Source organism: Amborella trichopoda, chromosome 6 (assembly GCF_054954075.1).
Source record: "Amborella trichopoda isolate Santa Cruz 75 chromosome 6, AtrichopodaSantaCruz75HAP2 v2.0, whole genome shotgun sequence".
Lineage (NCBI taxonomy): Eukaryota > Viridiplantae > Streptophyta > Magnoliopsida > Amborellales > Amborellaceae > Amborella > Amborella trichopoda.
The window spans coordinates 36499904-36512165 of NC_142341.1; positions in this window are offsets into that span (position 1 = coordinate 36499904).

A 12262-nucleotide genomic window follows, 5' to 3' on the forward strand; every position below is an offset into this window, starting at 1 on the left:
TGTTGTCATGAGGATCGAATACCCAACAAGAAATGAGCTTCTGACAGGGGGTTCAAAAAATGCACGCAGAGGGGGCAAAAGATGGGTATACACAAGTAACTCAAATACAAAACGATCACGATGGCAACATTGAACTTTCAGATGCAATTGCATCTTAGCTATGGCAAGCATATGTCAATCGATGACAGGTTTCTTTGTTGTTATATCATATGTAAATCGTTAGGTATGACGAAATGCATTTGTTTGACATTGTTTGTTCAACAGTCCTTGAATTCAGTTATTTGACTATGTAGTTCCTTTTTTATATGAATTGTATGTTGTGACAGCTTTTCCACTTTAAAACCATCTCTATTCAAGTTATGTGCTTGTTGCCACTAAGCCTATGTGGTTTTTGGATGGGTTTATGCTTCTTTCAAACGCTTTAATGTTTCAATATCAATAGGCAATATCATACAATTCGAAAATATGCAGTCTCATATTTGGTTTGTCATTCTTGTCCATTCACCTATCTAGGAAATGGGCAGCAAGAATTATTACGTTGTTTTTAAGGGAAATCAACCAAGGGTATATAACTCTTGGACTGAGTGCCAGTGTCGGGTAAATATTTCAAAACCTCAAAGTTTGAGAGTGACAAAACACGGGAGGAAGCAGAAGCAACATATAATCTTTGTAATATGCCACTAAGCTCAAGCACATGTGATTGCATTACCCAATACTATTTCCATGGCTACGAGTAGATCAATTTGTGCGAAGCACTAATGCAGTAGTTAATCACGATAACCAGTGTTTTAAAAATCAGCGACATATGGCCCAGTCTGTCCCAAATCATGTAGAAAAATAGGATCCATACGCATGACATCATAGAGTCACAGACGTCATGGATCGTCAATTTGAACCACATGGAAGCACATGGCCCCACAAATGCATATGTCAACGTGCATGAAGTCATCCCACTTACACGTGGCCCCGTTACAACACCAACATTTAATACCCCCGCCCACTTACACCTGGCCCTTGCCACAACAACATTTAATGCGTGGCCCTGTAATAACAACATTTAATGCTCAATGTTGGTTTGATTGTTTTATACAACCCTTTCTTCTCACATCCCTTCAATTGGGGACAATTCTCTAATACACTTTTACGTTCTAATAAAACTTCATATCTAATAGAAAACAAATTGGAATGAGAGATGACTTATGCCCGTGTACTATTAGGTGGGGATGGGTGCGTCATGATTAAGAAGGGTGCATGCTTGATGATGGCAATTAAATTATATGATAAAAAAAATATTAAAAATAATAATTGGGTGCCCACTACCCTATCCTTCACGAAAAAAGATTAAATTTATTTACCCAAAAAAAACATAAAAACTCTATTAGGCTATTATCTCACGGGATTATTTCATTATATGATTAATAATTAATTAATAAGTTAATTGGGACTAAAAATTAGTACTAGCTCATATGATATTAAAAAAAAAAAAAAATGTAATACTAATACTAGTTTCTTGAATATTAAAAAAATATATTAGTTTAGAGGATATTTTAAGAGAGAAAAATGTAACTCATACCACTTTAGAATTTATTTCAAGTTGCTTTATCAATTATCCCACGTTGCAAATACGAAATCTTTTAATTTATTAATAACCAAATCTTGTATTTTATTTATTAATTTATTTATATTATAAATTTTGTAATATATTATTTTTCTTATAATTGTAAATAAGAATTTTTAAATTAGATGATATTCTAAGATATTTTATATTTTTATCTGTGTAGTAAAAATAATTATAAAATATAAAGTTATAAACCAACAACTTCAATTTCAATATATATTATTATAGTTAGTTAGGTTGTAACAATTTTGGATAAGTAAAATAAATTAATAAATATTTGATACTTTGATGTGATACTAATTTATGTGAGAAATTAATTTTTTGAATCTTATAATATGGAAGTATTTTTTAATATTTTTAAATTGCTTTGATATAATATTATAATACTATATTACAATTAATAATTATACAGACATCCAGACAAGAAAACAACATCTCAATGTGCACCTATTTTTATAAATTATTGAAAGTACATAATGCATCACTCCTAATTTCTAGATACTAAAAGAACATTATTTTTAGAGATTTATTGAAAACTTTTATGAGAGCAAAAACTTATTAAAAATAATAATTGGTTGATAGGGCCCACTACCCCTATCCTTCACCAACAAAATTTAATTTACTTATCCGGAAAAGAAGACTAATAATATTAGGCTATTAGCTAATTGGGATTAAAAAATTAGTACTAACATATATGATATTAAACAAAAAAAAAAAAAAAAAATACTAATAATATTTTATTGAACATTAAAAAAAATACTAGTTTATGGGATATTTTAAGATAAAAAAATAATACAAGCTCATACCACTTTAGAATTTATTTCAAGTTGCTTTCTCAATTATCTCACATTGCAAATATGAATTTATTTATTTATTTTTCTAATTTTATTGAATATGATTGTGATTTTATGTTACTAAATTCTTATTTCTATCAACAATAATTATTATACATTAGATTTATTTAAATGTGAGGGTCATACCCTTGTTTTTTTAAACATGTTTATTATAATATTGTAATTAATCATTATACTAATTACAATGATAGTCAAGTCTTATATTTTATTTATTAATTTATTCACATTAAAAATCATGCAATGTATTATTTTTTGTTATGGTTGTAAATTAAAAATTTAAAGTAGATGATATTATAAGAAAAATTTCAAATTTATTCTTATTTGTATAATAGAATGATGATAAAATAATAAAATACAAACCAATAATTCTAATTTCATTGTATAATTGATAAGAATCTTCATACAGGGACAGAACATCTCTATATTCGCATATTGATACAAAAAAATAAAAGTTATTAATGTAGTACCCCCATTTCTAATTGGATTCCTAAAAACAACATTTATAATAATTTTAAATTAATTTTTTTGAATTATTTTAAAGGCCGAATACAACCGATTTCGATTCCTTATCTGAAACGGCGATTCACCTATCCAAATGCTCTCCATGCACAAATGCATGAATATTATTCATGCATGTGTTTTAGAGAGTAAATTTGACAGTCATTCAGTAAAACACCATGTCAAAGGGATTTGCTTCACCCCAAAACTTTCATAGCATTTTTATTATCTATGGTGGTCTATCTATAGAAAATATTGGTTTGGGACTCTGAAAAACAATTCAATCCCCCTCCCCAGATATGACATTCTATTGTGTACTTTATGGAGATCAGATCTTATGTTTCGACAAAAAATGTATATAAACTAAATAAAAGATGATTTGAATATGGTTAAAAAAGATCCAAATGTAGCCTTTTCTCCTGCAATATGTGTTCATGGCGTACACCAGGCTGCATGTTAACCGTGCATGGTGCTTGATCGAAGCTCAGCAAAAATGGAACAATGAAGCAACGCTGGCTATATGTTAGCCTAATCATCTCCCAAGCTTAATGCCCTTTAAGATTGGTGTTTCAGTGGTTTGACTCGGAGCCGCCCGAGTCGAACCAGGACCAACAGGTCCCGGTCCGATTTTATCTGGACTCAGCAATGTAGGCCTAAAAATTCAAAACTAGTATTTTAAGAATGATTTAATGTTTGCAAGTTTTATTTTAAAATTTTAAAATTTTATACATTATGGTTTTTCTAGGTTGGCCGAGCCGAGTCTCTAACTTGGAATTGGCAAGCGAATAGTTTAATTCACCACTCCAAGTTTTAAAACACCTTTAAGATGCAGGCCTACATAATATGCTTATTTGGAAAAATATATAGGAAAAGGTCTTTAAGATGCAAGCCTACATAATATGCTTATTTGGAAAAATATATAAAAAAAAGGTCTGAAACTCCTCACAGTATCACTAGATTACAAATGATAAGTATCTTTCAAATTTCTATACAATCTGGTACATCTCCACAAAAAGAGTCTAAAATTTTCCAAATCGCCCATGTCCAGTATGGGCGAATCCAGGGTAAAATTACAAAAAAAGGCCTAACCAGCACCAAACAAGGCCATAGAAAAATTTTCAACATTTTCTTGAGATGTACCTCGTTGATATAGAAATTTAAAAGTATACCCTTACGTATAATATGTAATCCTCTGACCCCTGTAGTAATATTGCAAAAAAATTTCAACATTTTTTTTTTTATATATTTTCCTTATTTATTTTACCCATTCCTTGCATGGGCGTGCAAATAGAGTACGAGTTCGCCAATGCAATTGGATTGGCAATTGGAAGGACGATTGCTTGAATTACACATTTTAACCACCATGAAAAACATCATCAATTCAAAAAAATATACCACCGTATGAGTTTTTGGAAAAAAAAGATAATACTCAATATTCTCCATGAAACTCTATTTGATCTGCTAGGACCCGGAAACAAGTAAACTAAATTTATTAAAAAAAAAAACACAATCACTTCTCTTGATCCCCCAATCCATGAAAGTACCAAAATTTGTATCTAAGAAAATGGTATAAAACCATTAAATTGCAATATGGCATCTAAGAAAATGGTAGTACAAAACCATTAAATTGCAATAAAAATCAGGCAATAGAAAAAATAAAAAATAGATAAAGGGGAAGAAAATCTAACCCCCATGGGGTAAATGGTGCGAGACTTCTTTCCAACAGGCATCTTCTCTAGGGTTGATACTTTCCTTACCCTTCTTTCATTTCCATTATTCTTCACCTCATCGAAGGAAAAATCAACCGAAAATGCTACAAACTAAATTGCAGAGAGAGTCAACAGTGGAGGCGGAGGAATAGCAGGAAAACGCAAGGAAATCGATGTGATATGTGGATCTGAGGCTTGTTCTAATCTCTTTGCCCAAAATAGAAGTGGGTCTTCGGGATTAATGATTACGATGAAGAGAGAGAGGGAATCGATGAGGACAGGTGCCATTATTTTCTCTTTCAGCGTTTGCATGGGAACCTGTCGCAACCCGTCGCTCCTGGTACGAGGCCGGGCGGAGCTCAGCAGGAGCTTCCAAGTTTTAGCATTCGAGTGGCTTGCCATTAAATATCGATCAAAAGCTTGTCCAATGCACCAACACAAAAGAGTGCCATTAAATACCGATAAACCAACGGATTCAACCGTTCTGCGCAAGTTTCAAGTAGTAAAAAGAAGTATTTCAACCATATATATATATATATATATAAAATGGTATCAGAGCCAACCCTGTTTTAGAGATCTCATAGTGTTACCAGTTCTGCTATCTTAAGAAACTTAATAAATTAATCCATTAGAGAAAGTTGGTCCGAGTGTTAAGGCACGAGACGAAAAAGTCTTATGCAAAGTACCGCCAAGGCCGAGGAAGAGCCGCTTAGGGAAAACGCTGGACTTTTGGTCAACCTGAGTTGTCATTATCCGCAACCTAATAATGGAGAAATTTATTAAGAATCTGACAGATACCACAACTAGTAAAACTAATAGAACTCTAAGGATTAAGAACAAAGAAGAAATCATTATTAATGATATTGAAAACCAAATACAGAATTGGAACATTCCCAAAGTTCCAATATCAGATATTTACAAAAAAGGTACATTCGACCTCAAAATCGGATATGCCATAAAAACAGTAGAAGAAACTCTCTCTGTTACTAGTAATCAAGAAGATTTTCAGTTATTATCTCAAAAAATATTACAAGTCCATCAAAATAGAAATTATAAATATTTACATATAGGATTAATACAAATAGCAGTCAAACCCTTGACTCGATTAGGATTAAATAATTCTATCTTAGTTTGTCTACGAGATACTAGGCATAATAGATTTTCAGATTCATTATTAGGAATGGTTGAATCCAGTTTATGTAGTGGACCAATATATTTCAACTGTTTTCCAAATTATTCTGTATCATTAACAGATCCAAATATTCTAAATGTTTTATCTTTAAATCTTAAAACACAAGGATTTGATATGATGACAGGTTCTCAAAATATAGCTATTGTTTATAGAATATATTATAAAGTAATGACTACATTATGTCCAAATGTACTTCAAATAGATACTAGAGGACAAACAATATTTTTTCAAACTAATATGGAAAAATCAAATACAATTATACCAAAAACGATATCTTGGTTAGATATTGTTCTACCTCAAACATGGGCTATCCATAATGAAAACCAACCATCACAAAACCCAATTCAAAATATTCCAGATAAGATTATTGAATACACGGATGGAAATATTGAAATACAGTTTACTACAAATAATAGAATTCCGAATAATGCATCCATCCCAGATGCATCTATCTCAGATACCTCGACTAATCATTCTCTTCGAAACCTAGAACCCCCAAGAAAATCCTTAACTACTACTTATACTCGAATTCCTCCTATAATAAATATTCCATCAACTCCAAAACCACAGATGGATGGACTTCTGCGAACCTCTAATAATATCATTATACCCCAATATAGACCATCTGAAAATGAACCTGCTGAGGCAGAATTTACTGAAACATGATTTATTCAAGTATTACAACTTGAAGAAACATTCACCCGAGATGATATTATCAAAGATTTTTTATCTCCGGAAAATAAAAATATTCGAGAATGGTATGTGAAAGAATTCAAACCTAAGCTAGTCGAATTATTTCATTCTCAATTTAACAAATGGAGACAACAAGGAAATAAAGGAAAATGCTTTTTTGACTGGTTAAGAGACACATTAAGACAGCATAATATTCCTATTCCTAACTTTGAAATAAATACATTAGAAAATCAATATACGACATTTAATACCACAGAGGGAACTACTATCAAATCTATACATCCCCCTGAACAAAGCCTAAAAATCTAAGGAGTTGCTACTACAATACCAACTACAAAGACTCCAGAACAAACTATGGAATCTTCTTCATCAACTCATATAGTTGTATATGAAACAGTAGCTACACCTTATAAACTTAATAATGCAAATATAGCTCGAATAGAATTACTTCCACACATAATCGAACAGAATAATTATACAAACCTTTGTCTTCATACATTAGGGCAACAAACAAATAGATTAGAAAATCTATTACAACCTTCCATTCCCACTCACAAAGAGAAAAAACAATTATTCTTCAAACCACCTCCTGACTTGAATAGAGATAAGTTTCATATTGGAGATGATAATACATCACTCATGGGACAACTAAATTAGAAATAAAAGATCCCAAACCTACAATAGTTCTTCCAGTTCTCCCTGATAATGATAAAGGAAAAGCAAAAATCCCTGAACATGATAATATGACTTTACAAGAAGAGATATTTTCCCAAACTAATGAAATTGAAGAACCACCTATTGCCAATACAATACAAAATATGCAGGAAGCATTTTCTGAAATACAACTTACTCCTGATAGTATAAATCGTATCAATTATAGTAAAACTTGGCGACCAATAAATGCCCGACCATATTATAAAAGACCAACCCCAGTTGACATCCAATTAGAAGAAGACCTAACAAGTCATACTTCTACATATACAGGTCGAACAATTATAGATTGGAATATAGATGGTATCTCTGACCATAGAATATTAGAAACAATGAAACACATGACTATGTATGCATCCGCATGTAAAATGGCTGGTAGTCATGACCAAGAAATAGCTAAAGCCATAGTTTTAGGATTCACCAGATGGCTTAGAGGATGGTGGGATTCATACCTTAATGAGCCAACAAAACAACAAATATTAATTAATACTCGACAATGGACAGCGAAGAATGAACATAACCAAGATATGGTATATTCTGAAAGTGATGCTGTCAATTCCTTAATATATACAATTGCTCTTCATTTTATAGGAAATACTTCGATACTTGCAGCAAGAACTGCTGATCTTTTATCTAATTTACGATGTCCAACATTATCACATTATAAATGGTATAAAGACGTCTTTTTCTCCAGATTACTTATACGAGAAGATAGTCATCTTGATCATTGGAAAGAAAAATTTGTAGCAGGATTACCTTACCTCTTTGCTGAAAAAGTAAAAGAACGTCTCAAAAATAAAAACAGCGGTGTCATAAACTATTCCCAATATACTTTAGGAGAATTATCTTCAGAAATTTGTGCTGAAGGCTTAGCCCTATGCACAGATCTGAAACTCAAGAAGCAACTTGATAAACAGAATCTAAGCGGCAAAAAGGAATTAGGAGATTTTTGCCAACAATTTGGCTATCATATGGACCAAGGTCATATAGATAAATCCAAACCGCATAAAATCCATAAAGTATATAAAAAGAAAAAACATCGAAATAAACCAGATAAAACCTATAAGTCTTTTCCAACCAAGCAGAAAAAATATAAGAAATTTACAAAACGCTTTGCTTCTAAATCATCTCAAAATAAGAAGAAATTACCTGTTTGTTATAAATGTGGCAAAGTAGGCCATTATAAAAGCCAATGCAAAGTTAAACAAAAATTAGACTCTATTACTCTAGATGAATCCATCATAAACAAAATTTATGATATTATTCAATTATATGATTCATCAGATAGTTCAGACTCCGAAACTACTTCTTCCAGTAGTGATACTTCTTTTATAGGCACAATACATAATGATGACTTTTATTGGTCAGATAATAGTTCAGATACCGAAAACAATAATGAAATATGTAGATGCCCTATTACATCTTCTGATTTTCATACATTGACAAAAGAAGATAATCTTATTTTGGATCTAATGGAAAAAATATCCGACCCTAATGAGAAAAGAGAAATAATTACCCAGTTTATTAATTTAACCAAAACAAAAACAAAACATACACCATTGGTTAAACCTCCTGATAATTATAATTTTCTTGATATCATGAAAAGGATCAGTCAGCATGAAGCTACCCAAAAGAATTACTCTACTGTCAAAAAAGAATTGCTTGCTATTATTCATTGCGTATGCAAATTTCAAACTGATATTCTTAATCAACATTTTTTAATTCGCACTGATTGCAAAGCCGCCAAAGACATTCTGCAAAAGGATGTCCAAAACCTTGTATCAAAACAAATATTTGCCAGATGGCAAGCTATCTTATCTGCTTTTGATTTTTCGATTGAACATCTTCACGGTTCTTCTAATTCTCTGCCTGACTTCTTAACCCGTGAATTTTTGCAAGGGGGACCATATACCGCAACCTAAAGACAATACCATCTCATCTTACGGTTTTTCCTCCTACAGTTTGCAACTCTTTTTCTCAAATAAGAATAGCAATACAAATATGAATCCTCATTCAGATCCCAAAGGGAAACACCCAATGGAGTTAGTCCCAAGTAATAGGTATGGGCCTCTTATGCCCATCCATTCTTCTCTCAACCTAACACCTATGTCACCCCTTCGATCCACGAATGTACCAGAATATCTTATACAGACTCCTCCAATAAGTCCATCGTCCACTCCAAGTCCGGCATTCTCCCCGGCATCATACCCACAGAAACAAACCTCAACCTTTGCCAAATCCATTTATATAGATACTGCCTTTTTACCAAAGGTAATCATTTCTGATGATCATGCCTTACTCGACCCATATAAAATAGCTCCCCTCTACCTTTCCAATCACATGAATTCATCCTATGGCATCAAAACCCGGGAATGGTATGAAGCCATTCTCATGGAAACTGGTTCCGTATCCATTGTGCACTTCTACTAGGGTACTACCAAATTATTTGCATATTCAAAATTCCAAATCAAAAAATTGCTTTCCTACAAAGATTGGGGGTGTAGTCCCCTCCAAGGAAAAAGGTTATTAAATCCAGAATTTCCATATAAATCTTATAAATATTCTGAATATATTGAGGCATGGCATAAAGTATTTGCCTACCAAAATCCAAATAATACACACTTCTGGTATATCCAATTCAAACTTCCTGTCTTGGAAAGATTCCCCAGTTGGTTTCGCCACTGGTTTCTGATATGGGAATCTCAAACCCAAATATTGCCTGATGCTTTCCAGACTCTCCAAACAAAATTTGCTCAATATAATACTTGCACCGACCTAGATGATTACCATCTCTATTTTATGGCAATATACCAAATCCCTTGGATCCTTACATGGGAATATTCCATTTCAGAAAATAATACCAACAATTATGAATATATTCCCCAACTAGGCAAAACTGTAAAAGTTAAATGGTGGGACATTTTTAGTACTAATCCTACCACACTTCCTTTGAAAAGAATGCCTCCACAACCTGAAACCCTCAAACCAGTGTCAAATAATACAGTCAGTCTTCCTACCTTTTCAGCTTACCTCAAAAAACTGAAGCAAACACATCCTAATGCTACATTTGAAGAAATAGAGCAAACACTACTCCATGTCTTTGCTCCTGATACAACCAGGCCAGCAACCTCAGAAGAAACAGTCCAATCCGAGAATCCCCTATTGGAAGATTTTAGCCAGAGGCCCACAGACTGAATAGCCCGACCCGACGGTCCAATTTCCTTCTTCTAACCCGACGGTTCGATTCCCCTTTCCAGCATTGATATGACGGCTACAGCATAAAGATTCCATTTTATCCTTCTGCATAAAACGACAACAGAGCAAATAAGTAAAGCTGCCCTTCGTCCGACCACGACAAGACAGTAAATAGTGCAAGATTCCCTCCCAACAATAAAGAGTGAAACAACTCATTTGATGTCACATCCAGGAGCACAGTAAAGATTCCTCTGCTGCACTATTCACGAATAGAACAAAATAAAGCCAATGACTTGTCTCCTTTTTCTCAAGATAACTCACAACATAAGATTCGACAGTCCACTCGCACAGTTCGCCAGTCCACTCACACAGTGCAAAAGATTCGCCAGTCGCCATCACCAACGCTCAGAGCCTTCTTGCTTCCGCCACGTATCCACCTTCGCCATCAGCAACCTTATCTTCAGATTCCTTCCTCCGCAAGGAACCCATAAGAGCCACATGAATTTCCTTCATCAGCAAGCAATTGCTACCAACCACATATGTCCCATCAGAAGTTTACTATAAATAAGCACTTCGACCAGAAGAGAAGACAGACTGCATTCAAGGAAAGACCAAGCCTCTTCAAGAAGAACAGCAAGCATAGTTTTTCATACTTTCTCTCATACTATCTCTTCTCCACTTCTCTACTTCTTCTTACCTTCTTCTCCACTTCTCTACTTCTTCTTACCTTCTTCTCCATTCTGTAGACAGTAGGTTAGATTTTCATCGAAGTTGTACACCATCAAAGTCGGTAACTTCTATGACTTCTTTATAATATGTGTGATTGTAATCTATCTTCTTTACCTTCTTATTATCCTCCTGAGTGGAAGAGATTTGCAAGTCTCTGTATATGTAACCAGTAAGTTATGCAATTTAAATTTGTCTTTACATTTAAAATTTGCGATTATACTCATACGTCGTGGATCATTTTTGATATTTCTGTGCTTCCGATATTAATCATTTTATTTGTGTTTCTATATTATCTTACTATTCTTCAACAGTTAATAGTCTATAATTCAGTAATCTTTTCATATTTATTGTAATTTAGACACGTTATTACTTAATTATTACAGTTGTTACTTAGGGTAGATTTTGGGCTAAACCGTAGGAGGAAAAACCGTAAGATGAGATGGTATTGTCTTTAGGTTGCGGTATATGGTCCCCCCTGCAAAAATTCACGGGTTAAGAAGTCAGGCAGAGAATTAGAAGAACCGTGAAGATGTTCAATCGAAAAATCAAAAGCAGATAAGATAGCTTGCCATCTGGCAAATATTTGTTTTGATACAAGGTTTTGGACATCCTTTTGCAGAATGTCTTTGGCGGCTTTGCAATCAGTGCGAATTAAAAAATGTTGATTAAGAATATCAGTTTGAAATTTGCATACGCAATGAATAATAGCAAGCAATTCTTTTTTGACAGTAGAGTAATTCTTTTGGGTAGGATTCCATGCTTTAGAAGTAAAACGTATTAATTGTTCTTTTGAATCAATTGATTGTTTTAGTATTCCTCCTAATCCTATTTCAGAAGCATAGCATTCAATAATTTTAAAAGCTGTTGGATTAGATAAATTTAAACATGGGAGTTCTTTAGCTTTGAGCTTAAGTTTCTGTACCGCTAAAGTATGAATATTAGTCCATGGTGGAGGATTCTTTTTTTAACCTATCATATAAAGGTTTAGCATCTAAAGCCAGATTTTGATAAAAATCACTTATGTAATTAAGACATCCTAAAAATCGTTGTAATTCAGTTTTAT